This window comes from Symphalangus syndactylus, chromosome 5, assembly GCF_028878055.3.
Source record: "Symphalangus syndactylus isolate Jambi chromosome 5, NHGRI_mSymSyn1-v2.1_pri, whole genome shotgun sequence".
NCBI lineage: Eukaryota > Metazoa > Chordata > Mammalia > Primates > Hylobatidae > Symphalangus > Symphalangus syndactylus.
This window is the reverse complement of record NC_072427.2, coordinates 39,822,383-39,848,071: the sequence shown is the minus strand read 5'-3', so window position 1 is coordinate 39,848,071 and position 25,689 is coordinate 39,822,383. Positions and strand designations below refer to the sequence as shown.

Genomic DNA, 25,689 nt, shown 5'->3' with positions numbered 1-25,689 from the left:
GGGAGGGCCCTATACTGTTCTCTCTACCTGGGGTCTCCAAAACTTTTCATTGTAAAGAGTTTTTAAAAACCCACTCTGGTATGTAAGTGATGGAAGAGGCATTATTCTCACCCATATGTTCTAAAGCTGAAGAAATGGAAACCCAGAGAGGGGACTTGGCTTGTCTAAGTCACTCAGTTTGTGTGGACCCACAGAACCAGAGAGGCAGCGTTCCCATTCCTGGCCAAGTGGTCTCCTTCCTACAGCAGCCTTGCCCATAGTGGGTCCCACATACCACTTCCTTAGGATGTTAAAAGGGTTCTGTAGAGAATAAGATCTCATGGTTAAATAAGTTTAGGAAACACTGGGTTAAAGAAAGCAATCAGGTCCATTTCCCGTGGACTTTTTGGAGACTTTATAGAACATTCTGCAGAACCGGTGTTCCGCAGAACACAGGCTGGGAAATGCAGGCTGCATCAGACCTGCAGGTAAAGAGGAGCCCTACTCCACACCCCAACCCCCACCACCCCCCAGGGCAGGGCTTTCCAGAGACCGGAACCCTGGCCAAGTGAAGTCTGCATGAAGGAATGTGCTGCAGATGAGCCCCGCTGAGGGGTGAGACGTAGGACACATAATCTGCCCATGGAGAGGGGACGGTTATAGGGTGTGATACGGCCTCTAGATAATGGCGGGGTCAGAACAGCAGTTGTCAAAGACGCCAAGAAGGCACATGAGGCCCTTCCTGGGCCCTGCCCTCCAGGCTCCCAAATTACATCAGGGCTCCACAAAGTTTCATTCTGGAGAAGGGAGAGGAGCTGTTTTTCCTACACAGGCTGCCCCTGAGCACTCTACAGAAACAGATGCTCCGACCCTCTCCTGAGCCATGAACTGAGCTGCTGATTCAAACTCCCGCCCCTCCCTTCCTTGCTAATCCTCACCCCTGGACCCTTTTGTGCTCACACCAGCTTCTCTGGCAGCTTCACAGGCCCTCTGGGCAGCTATAGTGATGCTTAATCACTAATGAAGCAGAGGTTTTTCCATCTTCCTCTCCACCCTTCTCCCCCTCAGTAGTGGGGCCTTGGGTCATGGAAGAGCAAGTAAGAGAAAAATACAATTTGCTTTGTGGAAGCTGGGAATACATGTGTTTATTATCCTCAAACAACAACAGTAACCCTCACCTAGCTTTTACCGTGTGCTAGGCCTTGTGCTGAGTGTTCACCCACTCTCAACCCCCCAACAACCCTACAAGTTAGGTTCTATTTCAAGCCCATTTTACAGATGGTCAAACTGAGGTACACAGAAGCTAAAGGATTTGCCCCACATTGCTGAGATGATGGTGGTAGAGCTGAGCTTTGAACCCAGGCAGGAGGAGTCCACAGGTGCTGCTCAGAACCCCTCCACCAAGCTGCCCTTGGCAGGCAGCCTAGGCCAGGAGCCTGCAGAGCTGAACATCCCCCAGAGGCAGGTCTCAAGAGTCAAAGGTAGCCCTGAGGCAGCCAGCCTGAATGCACCAAGACCTACAGGCTGTAGAGACCTTCTCTGGCAACCCTAGCAATTTCCCAGACCCATAGCTTAACCATTTCCCATCATCTTCTCTCCCTACTCCCAGTCCTGGCCACCAGCCCTTAGGAGGCTTTTACCTACAGCTGGATCGGCCCCAGTCAAGGCAGACAGTAGGATCTGGAATCAGCTGTGCTGCGAGAGACTCAGCATTCCAAGTCCCTGGGGAGCTGTGGACAGCCTTGTGCCATCTGAGCTCTGCCCTCCTCTTTGCCCCTGGCCTGTTGGCTTCCTCTAAAATCCTAGACTCCTGCCTCATTTCCCAGCTGGCACTCCAGGACCTTAGGGTCTGAACGCTGGCCTTCATTTTCTGCTTCATCATACCACCCGCAAGAGAACAGACCCTGCTCCTTATACCTCCAGTCTCTGATTAGGGTCAGGCATCAAATGAAATGAGTGCTTACAAGGGAAAAGGAAAGGCAAGGAGTTTTATCGAGGCCTACTGTGTGCCAGGCCCTGTGCCAGCCAAGTGCCATACTTACCTGCCTTATCTACTTAACCCACCCAACAACACTACAAGGTGAGTAAAAGTAACACCATTTTACAGATGAGGAAACAGAGGTTCAGAGAGGTTAACTAGCTTCACCAATGTCACACTACTAGGTGAGTGGAGGACCCTAGTCTGATATGAAAGCCCAGGTTACGAACGAGGATGCCATAGGGCTATGACAATAACAACACCACCTCAGCTTCCTAGTGTTAACAAAAGGCAGGTGTGACCCTAGAGAGATAATACCATGTCCATTGTACACAGTACTGTTACCCAAACAGGTTAAGCAGCGTGCTCAAATCACTGGGCTGTTCATAACACCAGCATCTAGCATAGCGTATACCATGTGCCAGGCATCCTGCTAAGCACTTAGCATACATGTCACATTTCATTCTCTCAACGCTATAAGAAAGTCCTATTATTATTATTTTGTTTGTTTGAGACAGAGTCTAGCTTTGTCACCCAGGCTGCAGTGCAAGAGCACGACCTCAGCTCACTGCAACCTCCGCCTCCCAAGTTCAAACGATTCTCGTGCCTCAGCCTCCCAAGTAGCTGGGATTACAGGTGCCCACCACCACACCCAGCTAATTTTTGTATTTTTAGTAGAGACAGGATTTCACTATGTTGGTCAGGCTGGTCTCGAACTCCTGACTTAAGTGATCCACCCACCTCAGTGTCCCAAAGTGCTGGCATTACAGGCATGAGCCACTGCACCTGGCCAGAAAGTACTATTATTATTATTCTCACTTTACAGATGGGGAAACTAAGGCTTAGCAAGCTAAAACAAATGACCCAAAGTCACCACAGCAAATGCCTGTCCAGCAGCCGTGCCCTTTCCCCATTCCCTGAGTGCCCCACTTCTGTCTAGGTGGCCACTTCTCTCCAACATGACTCAGGGAAGCATAACCCAGCGAATCTTCCTTACTCTGACCCAATCATGGTAGTCCCTTTCATCATGCTAGTGACTGGTTTAGGAAGGAGCATGTGACCCAGTTCTGGCCAGTAAGATATGAGGAATGCCTGCCAAAGGTCGTCTGGGGAGAGTTTCCTTGCTCTTAAAAAGAGATGTCCATTAGAGAGACAGGCAGTCCTTTGTTTCACTGGACATTGTCATTTCTTTTTTTTTTTTTTTTTTTTTTTTTTGAGATGGAATTTTGCTCTGTCACCCAGGCTGGATCTCAGCTCACTGCAACCTCCACCTCCCAGGTTCAAGCAATTCTCCTACTTCAGCCTCCGGCTAATTTTTGTATTTTTAGTAGAGACAGGGTTGCGCCATGTTGGCCAGGCTGGTCTCAAACTCCTGACCTCAGGTGATCCATCCATCTTGGCCTCCCAAAGTGCTGGGATTACAGGCACCAGCCACTGCACCCAGCCAGACATTGTCATTTCTGAATGTAATGACTGGAACTACCACAGCCATGTCACCACCATGAGGCGCTATTGCGAGGATGTACTAACACGCCAAGAGGAACAGCCAGAGAGGCAGAAAGGACCTGGATTCTTACTATTTAAGCCTCTGATGTCATGCTTTTCTGTTACTTGCAGCTTAACTGACATAGCCAAAGAGACTGTCAACTTCAGTCCTCTGGCTATAGACTCAAAGCTAGACCATTTGAGTGCAAGCCCAGAGCATGTATCTATATGCAACGCTGAAGACTGGGTATCAGGCTGTCAAACTAGACAGACCCAGGCATGGTTCCGCCCCCTAGACCTTGGGCCCACCTGGTTTACTCCTACATGGAAGACACAGGCCAGGGCCCAGGCCCAGGCCCACCACCCAACCCTGAATATGATCCCTGAAGGACAAGGATCACAGCCAGGTCCCTACAATGGAATGCAGATGTCCTACAATGGAGGGAAGATTCTGGAGCCAGCCTCTGCCCCTTGGGAACCAAGTCTCATTTCATTCTCCATTTCCACTGCCTTCCTCTGCTGCTGCCCCATAAATCTCTAGTCTATTAATCCTTTACACGAAGCAGTCGGTGCAGGATCCTGATTTACTCCCTGTTCATAAAACGCTGAGAAATTAAAGATGAAAATTACCCAGAAGGACACCGAGCCTCCAGTGGGGAGTCCCAGAGGAATCCCTGGCCCTGAACCAGGTCCTCTCTGCCCTTCCTACCTTCGGAACTCAGGATCTGGTGATGTCATTTCACTGTCCTCAACCCACAAGAAGCAAGGGCTCCTTCCTATGCTTCCACACCCTCCACCCCTACTCTGCACAAAGCAGGAGAGGGGCCGCCACGCTTTCCCTGAAAACCCATTTCAGAGTCTCCTATTTTTTGAAGATTTTCCTCTTCTTAAATCCCTTGTGCTACACATGGCGGAGGGTGGGGAAGGTGCAGAGAATCAAGTTAGAGACAAAAATTAGGGAGCTGATTAAAGCAATTCAAAGGTCAAAATATAGCAGGGCAAGGTGGCTTATGCCTGTAATCCCAGCAATTGGGGAGGCAGAGGGAGGAGGATTGCTTGAGTCCAGAAGTTTGAGACCAGCCTGGGCAATGTAGGGAGACCTCATCTCTATAAAAAATTTTAAAATTAGCTGGGTATGGTGGCATGCACCTTTATTCCCGGCTACTTGGGAGGCTGAGATGAGGGGACTGCTTGAGCCTGGGAGGTCGAGGCTGCAGTGAGCCATGATGGCATCACTGCACTCTAGCCTAGGCAACAAAATAAGACTCTGTCTCCAAAAAAAAAAAAAAAAAAAAGTCAAAATCTGTAAAAAAAACTCCAGAGACATGGCCAAGAGGGAGAATGGAAACTGACTACCTACCCAGGGCTCTCAACTGCACAGGACCATCCTCCTTTCTCAAGCCTCTGAGCAACACCACTACACCCCAATACCTGCCAAAACCCTCCAGGCACTCAGAGCAGTGATGTTCTCTAAACTCCAAAAGAGCCTGGGTCCTCCTACAGGATCCTGGAAGCATCTCAAGACTGCCCAGGCTCCCACATCTCACAGTCCACCCCAAAAATTGCCTACCAAATCCCACCTCTTCCCCACAGGTCAAGAAGAGCCACAGGCAGGCATCAAGTCTTCATATCAAGGACAAGGACTATCCTGGTTCAGTGTGACAACAAATCTTTAACTCTACTACATGCCAGGGACAGCACTGGATACTGGCTCCCTGTTTGACCAAGTCCCTCCTCCTGAGGCTCTCACTACAGTTTTGAGTGTATTAGACTATAATAAGCACAGAGAGTCAGAACAGAAAGACAAGTCACTCACCCCACCAGAGGGAGGGGAGTTCAGGGAAGGCTTCCTGGAGGAGATGGTGTCTGGGTTGAATTGTGGAGGATAAGTAAGAGTCAGCCACACAAGGAAGGCAGGAAGGGCTTTGCAGTCAGAAAACAACATATGCAAAGACACAGAGGTGTGACACAGCACTGTGTTCTGGAGGAGGGAGGACCAGAAGCGGCTTGGTGCTGCCCAAGCATCAAGTGCAAGGTGGATTATAGAGGATGGGGTGAGGCTGCTGGGCCTTGACTCTGTGCTAATGAGTTTTGACTTTATCCCAAGGGCAACGGGAAACTGTTAAAGGGTTTCCGACAGGCAGGGACATGGTCCAGTTTGCACTTTAGAAAGATCCTTCTGCCTGCCACAGGGAATGTGGACTGGGGAGGGAAAAGACATCACAGGCAAAAGGGAGAGAAGGCCCAAGCCAAGGCAAAGGACTCCTGAGCAAGAAGCAGCTCTTCAGTCTGGAGGCACAGGCTGGGTCCACCCTCAATACCATTCAATACCACCAATGCCGTGGATAAAGTCTGGATGGGACAAGGAAGAATGAGAGGGCGTCCTGAGAATTCCATGGGGGCGTCGAAATGGCTGTGCTGGAGGGAAGAAAAGCAGCTCAAACCCTAGTCCTCTGGCCCAGGAAGGGTCCCCAGTGAGTCTCCGTGCCCCCTGGCTGCGGTGGCTGTTTGCAGGCAGCTTCCTGTCCCCACCTCCTGCCCCTGCTCAGCATCCAGCTTCTCTGCCTGTCCCGGTTTGGGGAGGACACAACCCAGTTCATTTCCTCCACATCAGAATAAAGGGGCAGAGTTGCTGAGCCAAGATGGGCAGCCCGCTGGAACACCCTGGGAAGAAGAAGACTGCTGTCCCCACCATCTCAATCTTGATATTCACCTCAATCATTCTCAGGCCCCTCCGTGTGCCCGGCATGGGTCACATGCCACTCCCTCACCCAGCACCTCCTTCCCTTGTCCACTGGCAGCACCATCCAGGCACCCCTGGCTGTTGGAATCCTGGTGCCTGCATGCTGACACCCATCACACCTTGTCACACTAGTTACTGTGTCTGTCCATTTCCAGCAGACACAGTGCCTCATCCAGGGACCACGCTACCTTCATTCCCAAGTCCAGCGCTCTCGTGATTCACAGGAGGGCCTGGGTAACGCCTGGATGAAGAAACTCTCAGATGGACCCTGGATTGTGGTTTCTTCTCATGGTGTCTTATCTGCCAGAGAAGGTGTGTGCCTGATGACAGTGGGGTCCCACACCCTGTCTCCTTCCAACTCACTCCCCGCAACAAAAGACCACCTAGCTGCCAAAACAACACCCTTAAAATTGATGGTCTCACCATTTCACCTTCAAGTAAGGACGTTAGCAGCATGTTTTAGTGCCTAACATCTGCTGTTATCTCTAATTCTCAAATATTCCTGCAGAGTAGTAACTATGGCTGCCGTTTTAAGGGGTAAGAAATGCCAAGGCCACCTTCCAGGTCCACCGTCCTGTGGAGAAGCCTAAGATTATGGCTTTGGGCAAGTGGGGCTGCCTCTCTGGCCTCTGTTTCCCCATCTGTAGAGTGGGATAGCAAGAGGACCTCCTTCCTGGAGTAGTTTGGGAGAACTGAATGAGTAATCCTTGAAGACACTGGCACGTGGCCATCTCCCGCCAGGCTCAATGCTGTCTGGAGGGCAGTCTGCCACACAGCAGGCACTTCCTGCCTCCACCACCCCTTCCCATGGATGACCGGGAGAAGACCACTCCTGAATGATAAGTGAACCAATAAATCAATCTTTTATCTAGGTGGGAATAAATTATAATAGGAAGCTTTTCAGGTTGGTATCTTCTGTGGCATTAGATGTATTTTAATATCATTAATTATGTATTAAGTGTTTGAAAGGAAAAGACAGCAATATCCTATAGGATGTATTTGCATGGTAATAGAGGACTGATTAGATGCAATATCTATACTGAGGCTACTGGGATTCAGGTCCTGGGGCTTCGCAGCGGCAGTAAATCACAGCCACAAAAATCTCTGCAATAGTAAATAATAGTATTCGAATTGCTGGAGGGACTCTCAGCGCTTGCTGATGAGAGCTGGGCTGCCACCCAGCCAGGAGGGTGTGAATAGGGCCAGCCCTGCATCCCCACTGCTAGGAGCCCAGTTTTCTGGGTGAGAAACCCCCTCCCCAACCCACCTTGAGCTGAGCTAGGCCAGAAACGCCTGCCCACCCCAGTCCACAGATGCCCCAGAGAAAGGCTGGAAGCTGCTTCCTAAACCTGGAGTTTGCTAAAGGCTTTTCTGCGATTCCCTCCGGGAGTCAGATGCTCGAGTAAAAAGAAAATGCATGTGTTGCTTCTCAAACTGCAGGTTGTGTGCCCCTTTCAATGAGGAAATGGGGAAGGTTGGAGGAGACCCCCACACTCACTCTTGGGGAGATGAAGGCCACCAAAATCCCTGTAGTCTAGAGCCCAGGAGCTCCGCCTGGAGGCAGTAGAGATGGACTCCTACCTCAGCAGTGGTAACAATAGTGTTTCACTGTGTGCCAGGCCAGGTTTAAACCCACCGCATGGATTAACTCATTTAACCCTCACAGCAGCCCCTGAGATAGGTTCTATCATAACCCTGACTGTACAGGTGAGGAAACTGAGGCACGGGTGTCTCCCCTAGATATCAGCATGTCTCACACCCTCCCCTCCTCCAGGTATAACTTAAAGGCCACCTTTTTATTACAGACCTTCCCTAACACTCTTTTTAAAACTGCAACCCCACCCCCACCCATCACTGGCCTCTTCACCTGCCCTGCTTTTCGCCACATCGCTTGTCACCTTCAAATAAACCATCTACTAAGTTATTTGCTTAGAGTCCGGCTTCCTCCATGAGAATGGAAGCTCCACAAGCGAAGGGATTTGTGTCTGTTTGTCTTGCATTGTTCACTGCTGTACGCCCAACGGCAAGAACAGTCTGCCACACAGCAGGTGCTCACTAAACATTCATTGAATGAGCAGAGGTTGAGTCACTTGCCCAAGGTCACCTGCTTTTAAATGGCAGAGCTGGGGTTCGAACCCAGGCACTCTGGTCTCTGACCCAGTTCAGAATGATCTCACCTCACTCGGGAAGGACATTCTCCTCTCTGATTAAGACCTCTACGGCTGTCATGGAGGACCCAGCCTCCTCACTGCTGAATGAAACTCCATAGGCAGTGGTGAGCTAGGAGCCTTTTCTGTTCCCTGAACTGAGTAAGGAATGCCAGGTCTTCTGGCAACAACCCCCATCTGAATCTTTGTGGACAAAGACATGTAGATCTGAGCAAGGACCCTCTCCAAATAACTTCTGTCATTACTGAACACTGAGCAGTCTCTCACCTGCTCAAGAACCGCTGATGGTTCCCCACTGCCTGCAGGGGAAGGCCCAGACTCCAGCACGCTTATTTGCTCTGGGTGGGAGAGCAAATAAGTTAGTAGATGGTTTATTTGAAGGTGACAAGCGATGTGGCGAAAAGCAGGACAGGTGAAGAGGCAGTGATGGGTGGGGGTGGGGTTGCAGTTGTAAAAAGAGTGTTAGGGAAGGTCTGCAGTAAAAAGGTGGCCTTTAAGTTATACCTGGAGGAGGGGAGGGTGTGAGACATGCTGATATCTAGGGGAGACACCCTTGCTCAGTTTCCTCACCTGTACAGTCAGGGTTATGTCCAGCAGGGCCTTGCACCTGGCCCCAGTCATGAATTGATTCATTGATTAACGATGGCTGAATCAGACCCTACATATGCACTTTCCCAGATTTGCTTGGCCCCACCTGCCTCCCAGACCATCACCTACTTTCTGGGTGGAGAGCTAGGCCACCACTGCCAGTGGTCTCATCTAACATCACTGGCTGCCCCAGGCTCCCCCAGGGTGAGGGCCGGGCTCTGGCACAGCCTGCACTGCACCCTCCTCAGAAGCCATAGCAACTCCCATACCAGGGTCCACCCACTGGCCATGTGGAGCACTGGATGCTCTCACCACTTCTGGGCCCAGGTGAGGCACCATGACACAGGGCATGGAATTGGGCTTCTCCAGCGGCTTCCCAACAGGGTCAGGTGATATGACCCGGAGGTGCAAGGGAGTCAATGCTCCATGGGGAAAACTTGGACCAATGAAATACCAAAGATCTAGCAGATAAACTCCATCCCTTGTACCTGCAACAAACTGTTCTGAGTCACAGTGGCTCCACTCAGCCTAACAGGAGCCATCCCTCATGACTAAGCAACCAGCTTTCTTTTCTCCCGAAATGGCGGCTGGCATTCGCTTTTCCTCCCTCCTCGCCTCACTTTCCTTTTTCCTCTCCTTCTCCCTGCCCTGAGCTGCACCCCAGCCCCCCAATAAAGCACCAGCACAAAGACTTCCCTCAAGCTCTGTTTTCTGGGGAACTCAAAATCTGCTCTGCTGTGGATGGGCCTGGGTGTCCAGCAGAGCCTTGCTCAGAGGAAAGACACATGAGAGAAGATGAATGACTTGACTTTGAGAAGATGAGATCCTGCCAGCCCTGGAACCAGGGGAGAGTGGGGGCTGAATTTTCGGAGACACAGACAAGGATGCGCCTGCTTCCCCAGCTGCCTTTGCAACACTTCCCCTCGTGGGAAGGCAAAAGCAACCAAGTTCCCCTAGAGCTGGACTTACAGAAAGGCCACGAAGGGACTCAGGCCTGTTGCCTGCCACGCGTCTGAGGTGTTTCCAGTGAACAATGTATATGAAGCAATAAAGACCACACCCTGGAACCTCTGTTTTCTAATATGCCCATGGGGACTGGCAATTCAGACATTCACCAAGTCTTTGTCTTTGCTACGTTCCAGGCACTAAGCTAAGCCTTTTACCTGCCTTGTTCATTTGAGTTTCACAACCCTATGTATTATTAATCTTAAGTACTATTATCACTCCCCTCTTACAGATGAGAAGCAGGGTGCTCAGACAGGTTGGGTAGCTGGTCAGAAACCATGCAGCTAGTGCATGGCAGAGCCAGGACTCAAATCCACATTGAAAGAGGAGATGTCTTGCATGTGGTGACCCATAAGGAAGATACTTTTTGGGTACAGCCCTCCTGGGGAAGCTTGTTGGATTTGTGTCTTCCGTAGCATCAGAAATATTATTAAGTATGTATTAGATGTTTGAAAGGAAAAGACATCTTTGCCTCCTTTGTTTCCTATAAGGCCAGCCCAGCCCCATGGCCCCTCCCCAGCCAAGGATGGGTATAGAGACATTGAAACATCCACGGTGGTCCTTCCCTAACAGGAGTAAGTCATGGGGACTTGGCAAGCAGACAATAGGTACAAGTTGGACTGTATAATTCCCTGCACTCTCGGGATCTGGGCCGAATCAACTATCCCTGGGTGAGAAAATCTCCCCCGCAGCTGCTCCTCCCAGGGCCCAGGGTCTCTACCCACTGAACCAGGCCCGCTGCATGGAAGACTGTCACAGTGTCCCCCACGCTGGAGGCCCAGGGAGGGGCAGTGGACCAGGAGGAAGGGCTGATGGAACAGCAGAGGCTTCTGGGGCTTCTATCCTGCCCTAGCCTCCCGGTTCTGGGAGAGTGGTCTGCACCAGAAAGAATAAAATGCAGAAAAATTCTTAATATAATGACCTTCAGGAAGAGCAACTACATTTTACCTTGAAAACTGCAGAACTGAAAGCACAGTCTGTATAGACAATGCAAATGATATGCAAACACGAATGCAAATGGACCAGGGGCCCTTCCACCGCGGAAGCATTCTTAGGCCCCATGTGCCTCCAGTGGGAGGCAGAGGAAAACGGACAGAGGGCAATTAGGAAGGGCTCCAGGAACTGCAGGAGGCTTTTTTGCGGGGAGGAGGACACCATAGAGACCTTAGAGGGGACCCAGGTCCAGGGCTCCTGTGCACTGTGAAGCTTCCCGACCCCCTGGAGATCTCTGGGCATACCAGCCCTGCAATACACACACACACAGAGCATTCATGCAGTCATGGAAACACTGACACACAGAGACACAGCTGCTCACAGGCACAAACCACGCTACTCAACCCAACACGCAAAGACACAAGCACAAAGACATACACAGACGTCCTCACATCCCTATCTACACCACCACACTCAGAAATACACACATGGATAACAGCAGCACATACATAGACAACACAGAGAAACACACCAATCTAGACACAAGTGGAAACACAAACACAAATACAAACATAGCCATGCTGACAACTGCAGCCAGTCAAATGAATCTATCTGGAAAAGAAAGAAATTTAGATATCCTGAATGCCTTTGTGTGAGGCATGGTGCAGAACATTAAATCTTCATTTAGTCTTCACAAAGCAGCACTAACAAGTAGGGGCAAGCTGGACATAGTGGCTCACATCTATAATCTCAACACTTTGGGAGGCCAAAGCAGGAGGATCACTTGAGCCCAGGAGTTTGAGACCAGCCTGGGCAATGTAGGGAGACCCCATCTCTACAAAAAAAATAAAAAATTATCCTGGCATGCCAGTGAACACCTGTGTTCCCAGCTACTTGGCAGGTTGAGCCCAAAGGATCGCTTGAGCCTGGGATGTCGAGGTTGCAGTGAGCCGTAATTGTACCACTGCACTCCAGCCTAAGCAACAGAGTGAGACTCTGTCTAAAACAAAAAAAGAAAGAAAGAAAAAGAAGAAAAAAAAGAAGAAAGGACAGATAGAAAGAAAGAAAGAGAGAGGGAGGGAGGGAGATAGGGAGGGAGGGAGGGAGGGAAGGGAGGGAGGGAGGGAGAAGTGATTGGTTATCTCAGTATTACCCCAATATTTACTGACAAGGAAAAGGAGGTCCAAAGATGAGCTGATATGCTCATGCCTATCCAATAAGCAGTAGGAAAGGGCAAGCGAGAGACCCAACTCTTGATGATACCACAATGCTGCACCATTCCCCTCTGCCCTCCTCCCCATACAAGTGGGACACAGAAGTTACCGTCAACTCCTTCCTCTTCCACCTCGAGGTCCTCTCCCACCTGGCTTCCTTGGAGATACTTCGGCCCTTCTCTCTCCTGCCCTATCATGCCTTCAGCCAGAGGGTACTCTGCAAGACAACCTCACATTAATTCTGGCCTATGTATAATCTAATTTGGAAATCTACTGAGAGAGGAAGGAAATCATTTATTTCAATGGAAATGGGACAGAAGCCTGAATTTTCTGTTGCCACTTGTCTCTGGGTGAATGATCATAAGAGAAGAATGACTCTTTCCCCCAAAGTATACAAACTTTAAGCACTACCCTGCCTACCCCCTTCTACATACACACACACACTCAAAAAGAAATGTGCTTTTCAGAGCAAAGAATAAATAAGTGTTCTCACTTCCTGCCATTAACTCACCGTGGCACTCTGGGCAAGGCACCTACCCTCCGGATCTCGGCTTCCCCATTTGCCCCTGAGAGGCAGGAGAAGCTGATTCCTGAGGCTGCTGCCGTGCCCCAACCTGCGTGCTCCCTGACTGTACAAGGGTCCCAGGTTGACAGTTGCCTATGGTGTTTCCCAGAAATGTCCCCTGGCGTTGAGGACTCCCTGCTAATGCTGGGATCAGATAGGGGCTAAGGCCTGGGCCCTGGCCAGAGAGGCAGGACAAGGTCAGCCCAGCCCCAGGATGAGGACTCACCCATCATCCCTGGACCTCCGTCCTGCCAACCGAGACACTCTCCATCCATTTGGTAACTGGAACTTCCAGGGGTGCAGAAGGGAGGCAAGCTGGGAGCAGGGGCAATGTTAAAATATAACAAGGCCATGATCACTGGAAGTGAGCTGGAAGAGTTGTGAGATGCCAAATTGTTGGTTTTGAGTGTATTTTAGGGCCTCAGACTCCCTTTCCAAATTAATATTCATGGAAACTGGCATGCCATTTATTTGCATATGTAGATTGTTGCTCATCCTCTGCAGGAGGAGAAAGAGTTTTGGGGTGTTTTTATTTATTGTATTTATTTTAAGCTTGGATGATAAACCAGGCAGGTCAGGCAGGGGAAGGACAGGTTCCAAGGGCAGGAGTGGGTTTTAAATAATTTTTGCCCTGAGGAAAGACAGGCCCTAGATACACAGGGGTAAGTCACCTCTACCTTGACCTGCAGAATCAATTTCAGAACAGTCCTTCCAAGGTCATACCATGAAGCCCCTACCTCAGGAAGCATGGCCGCCTCACGTGGTCCACATGGCCTCTGGAAAACCAAGCTGTTGTTGTCACTCGAGGTTACTAACCATCAGGAGGCAGGCATCAAGTCGGGGTGTGACTTGGGCCAAGCCACTTGAACTCTTTAACACCCTGTTCTGAGGACAATAACCTGCTCTACAAAGTTGTTGTGAGACACAGTCTAGAAAATACATGCACCTGAGAAATGTCTGCTCAACCGTGAGGCCCTAACAATTGTGGTCCTTACTGTGGTCTCACACCTCATCTCTCCCGCAGTAAACATCACCCACTCCTCCCAGACACCCCCAAAGAAGGCTCTATGTCCTGCCCACTGTCAGCCAAGGCCTTCTGGAGACCTGAGGCCCATTAGTAAGTCCTCTCCTGCTCGTTACTGGCTGTACCCCTCTTTTCTGCACCAAGTAACACATCTTACCTGTTCCACCGGAAAGCTCAGAGTCCACTGCTAGAATCTAGAGGTTCCTGAATTATTCCAAAGTCCTGGGAATGCAGCAAAGCAGTGGGCACAGTGGGACACAAGGAAAAAGAGACTGGGAGAACAGGCACCCACAGGTCGGGAGAACTTCAGGAAGATGTATACAATAGAAAACATAGAGGAAAGAAGATGACCCTGCCCCTCGCTCCTCTCCTGCTGGCTGAGTGAGCATAGGAAGCCACCCAACTCTCCCAGAGCCACGCTTTCCTCATCTGCAGGATAACACCAAGAATCCCGACTTCACAGGGTGGTTACAAGGCTCAGTTAAAATCTTTCCTAAAAATCACCTAAAGTAGTACCCAGCACAGAGCAGGAATTCATTAAATTTAGTCCCTTCCCCCAATTGAGGTTAAGAAAAAACAGTGAAGATTAACTGATTTCTCAGGTAAATAATCTATTCCTATGATTTATTAATCCAATAAATACTGAAGTGCTATGTGCTTGCTGGCCACGACCCTGGGTATAAAGACAGATACACCCACCCCTACCACCTTGGGTCCCAGGGGTCTTATATCTAACTGGGAAGACAATAAACATACCAATAAAATGTTATCAATGACAACAGCAGTATATTACGTACCAAATTTGTGGTGTAGGCAATAACTGCTACAGAAGTTCACGGGAAGGAAAGATCAATGCTTGGATATCACTGTGGGCTCCAGTAGTGAGGGGTGGTCACCTGAGGATGCAGGACTAACACTGGTCTTAAAGGAAAGGGTGATTTGGATTAAACACAGGGAAAGACAGAACTTGAAGCTGAGTCAGCCATAATGGTGAGTCCTAGCAGTGAGCAGGTAGGGACTGGGGAGGCAGGATGCGGGCAGATTGTCGAGACATTCAACTGTCTATTTGAGGAATTTGGGCTTCATCTGGTAAGTGCTACGGAAAAAAATGTAAAGTAATGAGTTGATTAAAACAATGTTTTAGGCCAGGCACAGTGGCTCACTCCTGTAATCCCAGCACTTTGGGAGGGCAAGGTGGGAGGATTGCTTGAAGCCAGGAGTTTGAGACCTGCCTGGGTAATATAGCAAGACCCATCTCTACAAAAAAAAAAAATTAGCCAGGCATGGTGGCATACACTTGTGGTCTCAGCTACCCTGGAGGCTGAGGCGGGAAGATAGCTTGAGCCCAGGTGTTCAAGACCGAAGTGAGCTATGATCGCACTACTGCACACCAGCCTGGGCAACAGTGTGACCCTGTCTCCAAAAACAAACCAAAACTAATGCTTCAATATGATATGAAGGGGAAAGAGATGAGAGGCTGGAAAAATGGCTCCCAAAGCAACATATGGGATTTGCAGCCATGGATTCTGGACTCATTGCAGAGACTCTACCCCTCAGTAGAATTTATAAAAACTATCCCATTTACAGAGCCCCCATAGACTACTCCCAAAGACACACGTCCCCACATACACCTATGCACTATGCTCTGAGGATGGCAGAGTAGGAGGCAGTGCCATCACCCAGCATGAGACAGAGAGGACCTGAGCAAAGAGGATTTCTCATGTCAGAAGGGAGAGAACATATCCAAGAAACATACTAAAAACAAAAGGCAGCCGGGCACAGTGGCTCACGCCTGTAATCCCAGCACTTTGGGAGGCCAAGGTGGGTGGATCACCTGAAGTCAGGAGTTCGAGACCAGGCCAACACAGTGAGACCCTGTCTCTACTAAAAATACAAAAATGAGCCAGGCATGGTGGCACATGCCTGTAATCCCAGCTACTCAGAAGGCTGAGGCACAAGAATTGCTTGAACCCGAGAGGCAGAGGTTGCAATGAGCAGAGATCGCACCATTGCTCTCCAGCCTGAGTGGCAAGAGCAAGCCTCCATCTCAAAAATAATTAATTTTTTTACAAAAAGCAAGTCGATGCTTGAGTATTGCAAGCAGAGTGTATGGAATGGGGGCAGGGGTACATGCTCAGGCTTTGAGCCCAAACATCTGGGAAGGTGGTTTTGCCAGCAACAAAAGTGAAGAATCCAGAAGGGGAGATGACTTGAGAGGTGAGAAAACCTGAGATTTCAGTTTAGGCATATAGGTTTCATGATGGCAGCCAGGCATCCAAATACTGCTTTTAATAATAATAATATCTGCCCAGTGCGGTGGCTCACGCCTGTAATCTCAGCACTGTGGGAGGCTGAGGTGGGTGGATTGCTTGAGCCCAGGAGTTCAGGACACCAGCCTGGGCAATATGGCAAAACCCTATCTCCACAAAAAAAAAATTTTTTTAATTAGCTGGGCATGGTGGCAACACCTGTAGTCCCAGCCACTTGGGAAGCTTAGGTGGGAGAATCATTTGACCTAGGGAGGTCAAGGCTGCAGTGAGCTAAGATTGCACCACTGCACTCCAGCCTGGGCAACAGGAGTACGATTCTATCTCAAAACTAATAATAATAATAATATCTAATCAAGAGTTGAAACGTGGCTTGAGACATGGAGATTGATGCATCATCCAGGACTGGAAACCAGGAATCCAGGGCTGGCGAGGGAGTCACTGTGGCCTCCCTCCCAAAATCATGCTGGTCAGTACTGACTGTATTTGGACTGACTATCAAAGCCACTGTGATTGTAGAGATAAGGTTTTTATTTTGACCAAATGGTCCCATTTTACCACTGAGAAAAAAAAAAAAAAAGGCAAGAGGAAGCAAGTTGGGCAGAAAGATTTTATAACCTATCCATACCTAAGTGCTAGAGTTTCAGTATGAGCCATGAACCACCTCCTCCAGGAAGCCTTCCCTAGCTACTGTGGCTCCCATTGATGTTATGCTCCTCCTATAATGGTGGGTCTGCAAGTCACGATTATTTATTCTCTAGTTCTGTTCTCCATTTGATATTCTTGATGATCTAGTCCTCACATGTCCCCTGCATTAGATGATTATAAATTCTTTGGTTCAGAGATCAATTTACAAATAATCTTCTACTCTCTTGTACTAATCAAGTATAATTGTGGTGCTAATTCAGATTTATCTTCCCAATAGATCCCCATCCTAGATTCAGTAAACTGAGGCACAAGAGGTGAAAAACAGGGCTTAAAACGAGTAAAAAGATAATTCAAACCCATGTCTTGAGCTCTATGGCAGCCACTGTTAGTAACTTCTTTCACCCTTCCAAAAGAATCCTAATTTTTATCCTCTCTGAGGCCCAAAACACAAATCAAGGTTGTTCTAGGCCAAGCCAGGTGCTGTGGTATGCATCTGTGGTCCCATCTACTCAGGAGGCTGAAACAGGAGGATCACTTGAGCCCAGGAGTTTGAGGCTGCAGTGAGCTATGATAGCAGCACTGCACTCCAGGCTGGGCAACAGAAGGAGAGCCCTTTAAAAAAAAGATTGTTCAACCGGGAGCAGTGGCTCATGCCTGTAATCCCAGCACTTTGGGAGGCCGAGGCTGGCAGATCACCTGAGGTTGGGAGTTTGAGACCAGCCTGACCAACATGGAGAAATCCCATCTCTACTAAAAATACAAAATTAGCAAGGCATGGTGGTGCATGCCTGTAATCCAGCTACTCAGGAGGCTGAGGCGAGATGGCACCAGCCTGGGCAACAAAAGCGAAACTCCGTCTCCAAAAAAAAAAGATTGTTCTAGGTCAATTACAATGATTTCCTTCTCTTGCCTGTGGTTGGCTTAGGCATGACACATGATTCACAATTCTGGCCAATAAGACAAAAGGGAAAGTCTGCTGAGGGGCTTCTGGGTAAGACGACTTCCTGCATTTTCTGCCTCTGCTCGCGATTGTGAGGACATAACACCTGGAACTATTGCCACCATCTTGTGATCCTGGGAACAGGAAAGATGAAAAGCATCCGGATCTTTGATGATGCTGTTGAACCACTGAAAGAACCAACTATAGGGCAGACATAGCCCAGACCTCTCGTTATGGGAGATACTAAATTCCTTATTGTTTCAGCCAGTTGAATTCAGCTTCTCTGTCACTTGCAGCCTTCATTCCCACTCCAATCAAGGGCTTTTGTCACAATGGATACCTGAGCTAACCATTATAAAAGATATATCTAGTAAAGTCCTGGCCCCTGCCCTCATTGTGCCTATCCCAAGGTTGGACATTCAATAAGTATTCAATCTATATTTGATTAATTGATCTTCCCCTTGCTCATCAGGTACAGGGGATATATTCCCTGAAGGCATCTTTCTTCCCTTTACTAAGCCTCACTAATTATCTTTAAGTTTCAGCCTCCCATTTTGACTGTGGTCTCAACATTACTGACCAGGTCCTTCTCCATGGTCTCCTCCCACCTCTGAGGATCAAACTAAAAGCAAGGTACTCACACTTGGCCCAGAGAGACCATCAGCAAAACTCATCATTCCTAAATATTTGTTCTTTGAAATGTCTTTTTCAATTAGATCTCACCCATATGTTTGAGAGTCAGGCTGAATTTCAACTTCCTGCTCCAGAACAGACATGTTGAGCCTGCATAATTACTGCAGCCAGCTTTATTTGCTATAAAAACATGGATTTTTGCTCCCTCTCAACTATAAAATAATCGATAAATAGAATCCAGATGAAAAATGCTGGCGTTTAGGAGAACAACTCTTTTATGGTTCTTTTCGTTTGGGACTAATTAACACATTGGGGATAAAGTGTGCTGTTACATTTACCTGGCCAGCTAAATTGAAACACAAACTCTCCTCTTCCTGCTGAGATACAGCTTCATATCAGAAATACAGGAAGACAGACAGACAGAGTTTCAAAACATTTTGAGACGCTCAACAAACAGACCTGTGAACCTGTGGTGTAGACTTCCTTCAGCCCCTCTCTGTTCACACTGGCTGTTCAGTTGTTTCCCCCCACTCCCAATTCCTTAAGAACACACTGCATAGTTACTGTCAAATGAAACACAGTCCCATTAGCCGGAGAAGCAATATCTCTTTCAGTCTCTTAATGAAGAAGACATGTTTTTTTGGACAATGACCACCCAGGCCATGAAAGTTTCATGAGGGGCTCTTGGAGTGGATGACACCTTTTCAATTGTAACACTGCTATAAAAACCCCCAGAGAGCCACTGGGCATGGAGTCTACATCCAATACACGACACCTATTTATTCCCTAATTATATTGCAATATATTCTCTCTCTGTGTGTGCTGATGAAGATAAAATATTCTTTTAATTCTATGGCCTCCTGGAGGGGGAGGGGGAAGGGATGTACATAGCAAGTCCTATGAGTTCCTAGAGCTAAATCACAGGCTTCATTCCAGGCTTCCCCATCTTATAATCTCAAAAAATCATTCATTTTCCCTTGTTCTACCACACTGGTTCTCAAAGTGTGGTCTCCAGTACCAGAGAATCAGCATCACCAAGGAACTCTTATTTAGAAATGCAAATTACTAGACCTACTCCAGACCCACTGAATCAGAAACTTGGGAGTGCGGCCCAGTAACCTGTGTTTTCACAAGCCCTCCACACTGAAATCTGAGAATCACTAGTCTGCAAGGAAGAAATGCTTTACTAGGAAGAAAAGAGCAGCATTTTAAATTGAATCCTGTATCAGGGAACACCTGCATTCTATACGGGCTGGGCCCCTCTTACTGCACAGCTGTCCCAATCTACAGATTCAGGGCTCCATTTACTCATCTGTACAATGGGGCTCCAGAGCACACCAAACAGCTGTGGATGCTGGAATTTAAGAGGGACATGGTTACCTGGCACCAGTCTCTATGGATACCTAGCAAGATCATAGTTGCCAACACTCACCAGCTCCCTTCCTGGCAGAAGCTCTGCACAGCAGTTCTCCAATGCTGCATCTAAGGTCACCACTGCAGCTGCCTTTGGGTTACCCCTGGCAACCAGGAGCTGGGGTCACGGAAGCCCACAGAATCTCCAAATCTCACAGCCAACAGCTTCAAACCTTTCACCTTGGAGCCTTGAACCACTACAGGGGAGGTTCAGAATTCTCTATTATACTGTCCCATTTCAGGACTTCTTCAGACATCGTTGTGTATTTGCCTCTGTTCTACGACTAGACTTTAAGCCTATGGAGGACAGAGCCTAGAATGTCAGCGTCACAAGGTATGGGACGCTTCCTGTCTGATTCATCACTGTATCCCAAGGGCCTCATCCGTGCCTGGCACAAAGAAGGAGCTCAAGAACTATTTGCTGACTACGTGTTTCTGCCTTTCAGAAGTTTGGAACACTGAAGTAGCTAGAAGTTATGGTTGGGAAGAGGCAAAAGGGCTGGGCGCGGTGGCTCAGTCTGTAATCCCAGCACTTTGGGAGGCTGAGGCAGGGAAATCGCTTGAGGTCAGGAGTTTGAGACCAGCCTGGCCGACATGGCAAATCCCCATCTCTACTAAAAATACAAAAATTAGCCTGGCATGGTGGCCCACATCTGTAGTCCCAGCTACTTGGGAGGCTGAGGCAGGAGAATCACTTGAACCCGGAAGGCAGAGGTTGCCATAAGCCAAGATCATGCCACTGCACTCCAGCCTGAGTGAGAAAGTGAGACTCCATCTCAAAAAAAAAAAAAAGAATGAAAAAAGAGAGAGAAGGGGCAAAAGAATGAGAATGATTGACACCCCTGGGAATGATGAGAAAGGAGAAAAGAAGCAAACGCCAGAATATTGCCCATCTGACCCCACCACACTTGGCTCATGGGGAACTGACTTGCCAGCCAATTGCTCACCCTAAGTCTAGGCCTAGAAGACCCCTGGGGCCAGGTTCTGAGCTTGAGCTCTGAGCAACTGGCTCTTCTAGCTTCTCTAGTGATTCTCACACAAAGGCCCAATGCTCACTGACCCTGACAGTGCTGTGCTTTGACCAGCCGCTTAACCAGCTTTCCTGCCTCCTTCTTAGGACTCAAACCCTGTATCCTGACCACCCTCCTTCCCCAACTGGAAACCTAGGAGGATCAGCTCCTAATCTTGCCTTCTTCAGAGACTATCCCTAATCCAGCCCCTCCCCTCCGGAAGTGATTTCACCTGAGAATGCCTACGTGCACTCACTTCCTACAAAACAATGGCTCCTCTTTCCCTATGGGTTGCACCTGATGGGGCTGAGCCCTGTGTGTGGGCTCCATTTACCCCCAGAGCTCGGTGCAGGGACAGAACAGGTATGCAACAAACTGTCACATAAGTGATTTATCCTGGGAGATGCTCCCAGCACAGCACCTAACCCGAAAATCCACTAACCTCTGCCTCTAACCTCACACACACCCAGCCCTCGAGTCTGTCAAAGATGTGCAGTGGCCTGACTGGGAACACTTGTTCTGTGCGAAGAAAGCAGTAAAGTTAGTGTGGTATACTAGAAAAGGCCCTGACCCGGAATTCAGGAGACTTGGTTTATCTACTCTTCCTCCCGTATAGCAGCTCTAAGCAAGACCTTTCACTTCTCTGGACCTCAGTTTGCTGATCTGTGAGTGGGAGGAAGTGGCGAGACTGCAGTCCTAGACCTCGAATTTCTAGCGGCTTAAAAAAATATGAGCAACGGTGAGAGCTGGTGCATGGTGTGCACCAGGAAAATCCGCCAGAGGAGCAGAGGATGCTCAACGTCTGCTCAACGCCCTCGGGTCACCCCGCCCAGTCTGCAGGGAGTGACGGCAGAGGGACCTTCTCCGGAAAGCCTTGAGCTTTTGGTACCACTAAACTCCCTAAACCTCTCAAGAGAATCTCCCGACAGCACTCCAACAAAGAGGGCTGCTGGGCCGGGGCTCCGCTGGCTCCGAGAAGCCGCAGAGGTCGGCGAATCCGGCCCCTCCGACTCCGGGAACGAGTGGGACGGAGCCCCCGGCAGGGTCCGATTGCCCCAGCAGGCCGCGGCGCGCCGCCCCCGCCCCCCCACCGGCCCGGGCTTTAACCCTTGTTTCCCCGGCAGAGCGCCGGAGTGGCGCTGGTGCCGGGGCGCGAGGACCCCAGCCTGAGGGAGCTGAGATGGCCAGGACCCCAAACCATCCCAAAGGCCTCCTCCAACCCGCCGCAGGCCCTGTTCTCTCGGCTGTTGGCGGGATGGAGAGTGGGCGATCCTGAAGCGGAGCCACTTCGAAATATTTTTCCGGAGAACATGACCACCCGGGAGACAGTCACGCTGGCCTCGCAGCGCGGGCTGCGGGGCACGGATCCCGACACGCGGCTGCCGCGGGATGGAGCCCACGAGTCCAGATCCGGGAGAAGCCGCCCGGGCTCGGGGGCTCCGGGGACCGCCACGCCGAGGCTTGGCGCTCCCGGGCTCAGGACAGGTGACGGCTGCATCCCACTCACGGACCTTGACGCCCTCGAGGAACGATTCTGCCTATTTTTAAGTGGTATTTTTTCTAACAGATTAGGAAAATAAACCAAGTCCAGGAGGAAGGCGGCTGCGCTCGGCAGCTCCAAGGAGCCACAACCACCACCCATTTCCCCACCTCCAACACTACCGCCCACGGCTGGGCGAGAAGTTGGGAACTTCGGGACCACGCTCCAGGCGCGCGCAGAGAGTGACTTGCTTCTCCTTTAACTTTGGGAGCCAGGGTCGCAGTCTAGGGCAGGAGGACCGTCCTGGGAGCCAACCAAGGCCGTCCAGGTCCTGGACTTCCCGGAATAGAGTAACGGCGACGGGATGGGAAAGAAATATGGGGATACACGTTCCGCCTCGCTTCTCCCAAAAGCAAAAGCGTGCGTAGCACTTGCTGGGGCTTGGCGGCCGCGAGGCGCATCGCCGGCCGCCGCCGAAAACCTGCTGCGTCCCCGCAAGCTCTGCTTCCCGACCCCGACGGGGAAGGCGCCGGTGCAGTGAGTGCAGCCCGCGCACCCGGGGCGGCTTGAGAGCGGAGTCCCCAGACTCAAGGGGGCGGACGGGCGCCCTCCCCGGGACACCAGCGCCGCGCCGCTGCTCTCAGGTCTTCCCCCGCACGTGGAGGCGCCGCGGACGCTGCATCCCGACTGCGGCCGGAGGGCTGCGCCTGCCCACACTGAGGCGCCCCACATCCTGCCGGACCCCCTGGCGCTCCTGCAAGCCCCGGCATCCACCTCCTCCCGGCGCCAAACTCGGCTTCGGCAGCCCGGACCCAGGCAGGGCGGCCGGGGGTCCGCAGAGCTGGTGGAAAGTTAGTCGCGGGGCTGCAAAGTCCCCTCCCAAGGGCCGGAACCCCCACCCCCGCGTCTCCTGGTGCCCCCGGCGTCCGAGACTCGGCGTCCTCGCGGTCCCCACCCAGACACCTACCTGCTCCCGCGGCCGGCCCAGGGCTCGGCCGGCCAGTCGCGCGGTCCTGTCCTCCGGAGCCCGAGCCTGGCTAGAGCGCCAGGCAGGAGCGTGGGGCCGCGAGCAGCCGGGAGCCGGGCGGCGGGCAGCGGGCACCGGGCACCGGGAGCGACTGAGCGAGCGAGCGAGCGGGCGGCTGGAGCCGCGGCGGCTGCTGCGGAGCCAGCCCCCACCCGCTTCGTCCCTTGGCCCCTCCCTCTGCTTCCCTCCCAGCCTCCCTCCTCCCGGCTCGCAGCTCCCTCCCTCCGGTCTCCCGCACACCCCCCTCATTTTCTTCCTCCTTCTCTCTCTTTGGTCCTTTCAGATCCTGCTGTTTCGCGCGCGCTCGTTCGTTCTTTTTCCTGTCTTCAGTCTCTCTCTTCAGCTTGCCTTTGGATTCTCCTTTTTCTCCCATTCATCCCTTTCCAGCATCTCACCTCCCTCCTCTCCACTTTCGTTCTTTTGCTCATTTCTCTTGCTCCCTCTTTTCTCTATTTTCTATTTTCTCCTCCTGCTAACCTTCTCGCGCGTCTACTCCCCTTTCTCTTCCCTACTCCCCCTTTCCCTCCTGGGGGAGTGGGGCGGCCTGCGCGCCTCCCCCTCTATGCTCTCGATGGGAGATCCCGGGGATGGGAGTGCGGGTCTGGGGTTTAAAGGGAGCTAGGGGCACTCCCAGGCCGTGCTCCTAACAGGCGGAGGGCCGAGAGGGAGGGGCAGGGCCGGAGACAGGGACTCAAGACAGGAGCTCGAGAAACGTCTTGGCCGGGAAAGGGGCAAGAAAAGCAAAGAACTCAAAATGTTAAGACCCAAGTCGGGCTGAGCCGTGCCTGGTGAGATGAGGAAACTGAGACCCAAAGAGAAGAGGGCAATGAACTTGCCTTGCCAAGGTCTACTCCTGGCAAGGTCGAGACCCCCACCGCTCCTCGCAGCCTGGGACTGGGCTCCTGCGCTGATGCGGGAAGTGCGAGGGCGCCTGAGGCCGGTCAGCTCATTCCGGTCCCTTTGCCTGCCTCTGCGCCCAAGTCCCGGGGGCCATGGGGAGGAAGCCTTCCTCCTCTGCTACAGCACCTGGGGCAGTCTGGCTGCCACACGACACTCCTAGTGAGGCCAAGCCAGATGGGGGTAAAGACCTGGCTCTTAAGAATGGTACAGGGACCCCCCTTTCCTCCACCTCCTACCCCTTTCCAGGAAATGTGGGCTGACTCCTGCTTACACGGGATGGGAGTGGCGGCAGGGTACTTTGCTCGTGGGGTTTGCCTTCTTTTGTCCTTGAACTAAAACTGGAGTGGAAAGGCCCAGGGTTGGAAAGGTGGTTATACACACCTGGGGAGATGAATTTTTGCGAATAAAGTAGGCCTAATGCCTGAGACTGGGAGCTGTGTGTCTGTCCGTGTGTCTGAGCACCTAGCCCACCCCGGCCATTCTGGGTCTGATGGAGCAAGTCCCTCCCCTAGAAGCTTTTCCTGGCACTTCCTCATTTCAGCCCAGTGGAGTCCGGAGGAGAGACGTGGGGTCTGCATTCCTATGGAGTCCACGCTGCAGCCCGACACCATCAGGATTCTCCTAGTTCCACTCCTAATTTCTGGGGCCAGAAATTTCTGTGGTACACAACAAGAAGCAGAACCAGAAGTACAACCAGAAGCAGAACCTCTGCTCAGCCCCTGGGTAAAAATCTACTTTAGGGTGCTGGCAAAACTCTGCACAAATATTCTATTCATTGCTCGCTTTGGGATATCAAATCAAGTCAATAAAGCCCGGCCTGGGCCTCTGTGGTTCACACCACAAAACCAGAAGAAGCATGTGCTCAAGGCTGAGACTCGGGTGGGGCACGTGGAGTGCTCACCCTCAGAGTCTGCAACTGAGGGTGAGCGCCTCCTTAAATTCTCCCCTCAGAGCCTCTCTGCCTCACCCTAGTCCCGACTGCAGACAAATCTGAGGGCTGCTGTTCACCAGCTGTCTGGCCTTGATCCATGGCCGCCCCCATGCTGGCATTATTTCCCCACCTGACTATGAAGAGGCTGAATTCAATGTTCTCTAAGATTTTCTTCAGCTCTGAGGTGCTATAGTTTGTGGGTATCATAGATGCCAAATTTGTATGCCTGCTCCACCACTTACTGTGACACTGGGCAGTCACTTAACCTGTTTCCCTATCAGTAAAATGGGAATGATGATAGTACTGTGAGCTGTGTGAGGATTAAACCACATAATGCACCGAAGCACAGTTCCTGACACAGAGTAGCACTTGACTACTGTGAGCAATTAATACTGCACAGGGCAGGGTTTGGCATATCTTTCCTTCATCTTCACATTCCCATTTTCATTGTGAGTTGCGATCCCCACCATGCCCCACAACCCTCCCTCTATGTAGCCATCCACTTCTAAGTCTCAGACTTCAGTTCTGATAGGTTTGGGAAGGTGGACAGGTCTTCCGATCTCATCTCATCTCGATGACCAACAAATAGGAAGCAACTCCCGCTCCCTCCTCTTATACACTCACACCTGCCAGGCTTGAATTGCGTGTCTGAGGATTGCTGGCCCCCTCCACGCCAGGCTGGGGATTGCCTGGTTTTCTGCTATACTCTAAAAAGCCATACCAATCTATAGAGCTGCACCTTCCCTACCCAGATGGCA

The 25,689-nt window shown here is 50.8% G+C and overlaps 1 protein-coding gene across 30 annotated transcripts in view; it reads right to left on the bottom strand.

Annotated features, from left to right (window-relative positions):
- Positions 1–23,248, bottom strand: part of MEGF11 (multiple EGF like domains 11) — a 381,686-nt gene extending 358,438 nt beyond the window's left edge. For 22 of the 30 annotated variants that reach the window (XR_008657670.2, XR_008657671.2, XM_055278039.2 and 19 more), the window contains exon 1: positions 23,041–23,083. The gene's annotated coding sequence lies outside the window, so the exon portion shown is untranslated. Of the gene's footprint in view, positions 1–23,040 lie in introns of all 30 variants that reach the window. The other 8 variants (XM_063638871.1, XM_063638877.1, XM_063638879.1 and 5 more) reach the window with 6 other exon arrangements.
- Between the last annotated feature and the right edge of the window lie 2,441 nt (positions 23,249–25,689).